Here is a 5,209-nt window from a genome sequence, read left to right on the forward strand (position 1 = left end):
TGTCTGTATTATGCATCGTTTTAAAATGATAGTTTCTAACAGTAATAAAATTTCTGATTTTGAAAAATAGTCAAATTAAGACGTTATCTAAGTATTTGTTTAACTTATTACCCTGCCAGACTAACTTGAATAATAAATTCACTTTACATATCTTAAGTACAGAATATTAGACAACGAGCCTTGAAATAGCGATTCGAATTAATGATATTCGTATTATCGGCATACTTATTGTCTGCTGTTATTAAAGCTTCTTCAATTATTCAAGAAAAGAAAATAATGAATTGGAAGTAATGTATTTAACTTCAACTCGATCCACTTTAGGCTTAGTGGGTTAAAGCATAACATGGTATGAAAGAGGAATATGAATAGATGGTAGAATGCCATGGATTCTATCCTCTGATAACATTCTTAAGCAGCATTATTCAGAGATTTGTAAGCTTAACAATAAATTACTGTTTCTTAAAAATTTTCTTAGAAAAATTTCTTATTAATAACAGCATAAAGATCATCCATTCTTTGAAAGTCATCTAGAAGGAACATGTTACCTCTTATATTAGACTTAAGTTAAAAATCAGGTAAGAGGTAGAGTTAATTAGAGGTCGGTCAGGTAAACTCAGATTTTACTTAGTTGTTCCGCTAAATCGCTTTAACTTGCAGAAACTATCATTCTTCCTCCTTTAACGCGAGTCCTTGATTTGTGGATTTGTTACTGGACTCCCACTTGCTACTGGAATTGCAGCCTCACCACATCAATTGCATATCCTTGACTTTAAGTTTAAAGTGTTTTATTTCTAATAATATCTTTATTTTTAATATTTTATTTCGCGTGGAATATAATATAATGAACTGGATGTGAAATTATTCGTTTGCGCCATTTCATATATTCTCTGACAATCTATCTGTATTAAAAAGTACTTTAATGTTTTTTTTAAAACAGACACGAAAATTTGAAAGCAGGCCATATCAAGATCCAGTTCCATCAACGTCTGTCGTGTATGTGGAAACTCAAGATGTCATCCCTTAGCTTGTTATTGAAACTTAAATAGTAAAGTGAATGTGTAGATATCATCCTCATCTTTGAACCATGATTTTTAATTACGAGATCCCTCTAGAAAAGGAGTAATAGAGTCCTCAGAAGAGAAAGTTACAATAGCCAAACTAAGCACTTTTTATACGACTGCTATTATGCCTATCAAGGTGTAAACCCAAATCCTAGCACCAGTTTTACACCTCAAAGCTGAAAGCCTTCCATCTGAATATTCTCTTTTTTTCAAAGATGACTACAAATATTTAAATTAGAATGATGATTTTATATTTCTATATACAAAATATATGAAAATAAATTATAGATTATTATATATATATATATATATATATATATATATATATATATATATATATATATATATATATATATATATATATATATATATATATATATTTAAACTAGCGGGGGTTGTCTTCCTGAAACTTTCTCGCATATTCTCTCATGAAAATGTTATTTTTCTCCCCCCACCCCCACCGGTTAAAAATGTGGACTTTTGGTATGGCCCTGAACGCTACAAATGCTCAGATTTCCATTATTATTGTCTATGTTATGCTCTTTCATCATACACATAGACACATATGAGAGTTGTGTGCTTCGTAATATGGTAATGAAAATCAGTGCTTGTGCATTAACTATATGTCATTGATGATCAATAGTTATGAAAAATCAATCTGTGGTTATAAATCTAATGCTTTTATTAAAATGCAGCCAACACATCAGCACCGGAAAATTAAAAAATCTATTTTGGACATCTTTTTTCAAACGATCGAAACCAAAAGTTTTCTTAGAACTACAACTATAGTCATAAAATCACTTATAAAATTTTCTTTGTTTAAGTCATTGCATTTTTAAGTTTTTGCGTTTAAATGCATTCGAAAATACAAATCGACATACGGACATTCTTTCGACAATTTTGATTCAAATCTTAATAAACATCAATACTTTGGATGCTAAACTCATGAACAAATTTTAGCCATATAACTCTTACAATTAATCGAATTTTCTTTTATTCGTACAGTCGGACAATTTCTAGTTGGATTTCATTCAAAATTTCATAGTAAGCCAAAAATGGGTGCAAAATCCATATACAAAATTCCACCCGTCCTGCTCACAGTGATTTTCAGTTATCGCATTCTTGGGCAGACAAGCAGGAGGACAGATGTAATTCCAAAAATGTATTTTTCGGATTTAGGAAGGTCTGAAATGTAGAGATTTGTCAAGATCTCAAGTTTGAAGTTATAAAACTTTCTCTTTGTGTATTTTGTATACGAGGAAATAATAAAAAAATATCATCTTCGTTCGCAATTAAAAATTACAAAATTAAAATTATTATTACATTCAAAATTGCAATTATATTTAAATATTCCTTATTTTTAAATCAATTTTTTTTAATTATACACTTAATGTGATGGTGAGGCATATTCTGTCTGCTCGGTATACATTTTTAAATTTGACATAAAAGGTAATACAAATTAAATTATCATTGTCGATTTTGCCACCGAACTATTACGAAGAATACAGACATAATATTCCAAATATTTCTTTTTTTTTATTATCATTAAAATTATGAGTTTTTTGCAGTTTTTTTATAATGCTTCAGCTTTAATAATGATATTTTAAAGTAAATCAATTTTTTATACATAGTTTTAAAAGTAATTGTGATTTCAAATCTTGCACTTTTTCCATGAGACTCTTTTTTTTTTTTTTTTTTTTTTCTGCAACATTGTGACAGAATACTTGTTTTGTTAATGTGAATACAAAGATTTGTTCATCGATTCTAAGGAAAGTTTTTGTTCGATTCCATTCAATATGCAAAGTTAAATTTAAAAAATCTAATTAATATTTTCTTGATTTAATAGTGATAAAGAAATAGTTATATTGACTTATGAGTTTTTAAAAGCCTAAGGAAGAAATTATGGTCATGGACATTTTTTTCAGTCTTTTATTCCAATTAAATACTTCATTTTATCCCAAAATTACCTGATATGTTAATATAGTGATATTCAAGAATATTATCTTCATTATTTTAATTTTCATACAGCTAATGATTTAACTGTTTTTCATCTTTGTTCTAAGTTTGTGTTAAAACTTAATTTTTTTTTTTTTTTTTTTTTTTTATTCTTTGAAAAGAAAAAGATAATATACTATGCAGATAAAACATAAATATTTTGCGAATAATTAATGATTTAATTAAATTCTTCAAGAAAAAATATTCAAACTAATTAATAAGATTGAACTCTTATTTATTTTATAATAAAATTAGAACGTGCTTCTGAATTATTTATTTCATATATAAGAACTTTATTTATCTTGAGACAAAGATATTTGCGATATTAATTTTAGTATCCGAAGGAGACTCCTTTTCATTGCTAAGGCATATCCTCCAAAGTCTGTCTTTTATATATTAAATAATCTTCTATCAATAATTTCTTCAAGTATATACTTTATATTTAATGTTTTGAGAATAAAAAGATTTCTATTTGGATTGCAAAATTTAAATTGATTTTAGCATTCATGACAGAAAGAAAAATTTTAAAGCTCTTTGCAAAATAAAATCATAAAAAGAGTAAACAATCACTGCCTTAATTTTTTTTTAAATCTATAAGCTACATTTTCTCATACAGTCTAAATTTTATGTAAAACAACAGAGAATAGTTTTATTCATTAATGTGTTGGTTTCACAAGAAAGGTGGAAAAGATTTGAGAGTAAAATTTAAAAACATTTTATTGCATTCAATATAAAATGCAACTAACCTTTTGAGCAATCTTTTCTTTACTCCAAGGCCAGTCTGAGAACTTCCTTGAGAAAACGAGTACCTACAAAGAAGACATGAAATTTCACCATGGCAAAGGTTACAAAAGTATAGAATGCCATTATAAAGGAGTGAAACCGATTCCCTTCCAGAAGAATGAGAATGTGTGTGGCGCGTATTCGCCAAACCGTGAAACGAGGGTTCCATTCAGGTCCCCTATTCAAACCACTCTATTAAAGTAGCCCACGCCACAAAAGCTCACCATTTCTGTTACAATACATCTTTGCAGCCGACGAATTTTAAAGTTGCCGCGAAAAATTTCTCTTAAAACGCTCTACTCTATTACATTTTATAGAATCGTGTCCCTTTTATATAGTGTGCCTGTGGTCTGATTGTTAAGTGCAGTTTGAGAATGAAAATTAAGTTTCCGACATTATTCGATCTGAAATTATTTGAATTACATTTTCCAAACAACAATGCTTCTTTTGTCTTTTACTATTTTTACATCTTTTTCTTTATAGTTAAAAATTATAGTTCAACTGTTGAATTTTCTTTTTAAAATGTATTGCAAATTTAACGCTTATATAAAGAGAATGTTGGATGATATATATTTTTTTTAAACTTCTGTCTAACGTAATGTCTTTATCTACAAAATTTCAGAGAAGAAAATATCTGTATCTATTTATTTTTGAATTGGAATTAAGAAGGAAACGAACTTTAAATCGCAGCTTAAGTTTCTCCCCACTTGCGATTTCTTTTCAGGCAAAAAGAATTTTGATGACTTCTGATTTGAAAATACAGAAACAAGAAAAAAAAATATTAATTTATGAAGAATAAAAAAAATTACAAATTTATTCGAAAATGTAAATGAAATATATTTACTTGTGAATATATTTTTCTTAATTTTAGCAAAATGACCTCTAAAATTAGACTCAACTCTTCAAGCACGGATTGAAACAGTTAAAATGGCTATTTCTGTTCGTTTCGGGTACCGTTAAAGTATGTTTTTAATTAAATAAGCGAAACAGTCAGTACATAAATAATACTGCTAAGAAAAAATTGCATAGAAATTTCAACAATGCTCCAAACCCAAAATTTCATTTTCCTCCATAAAAGAATTCCTGTTCCTTTTTATCTCCCAGTAGAACACCATTAACAATGAAAATTTGCATACGTTTGTTACAGTCAAACGATCGAATCATTGAAGGATTGAAAATTGATGACAAATTGTTTCTGCATAATAGTATGATATTTTTCTCCTCCATTTCGTCTGTTTACGCCGAATACCGTCATTTTTCACTCCTGCGATCCCAAGAATACCACGTTGTTGGAATACTAAACAAAGGCCATTTGCTAAGATAAGAGAGGCTTACTCATAAGACTGGAACTCATCTGGTAACGTTACAGT

Source organism: Argiope bruennichi, chromosome 9, assembly GCF_947563725.1.
Source record: "Argiope bruennichi chromosome 9, qqArgBrue1.1, whole genome shotgun sequence".
NCBI lineage: Eukaryota > Metazoa > Arthropoda > Arachnida > Araneae > Araneidae > Argiope > Argiope bruennichi.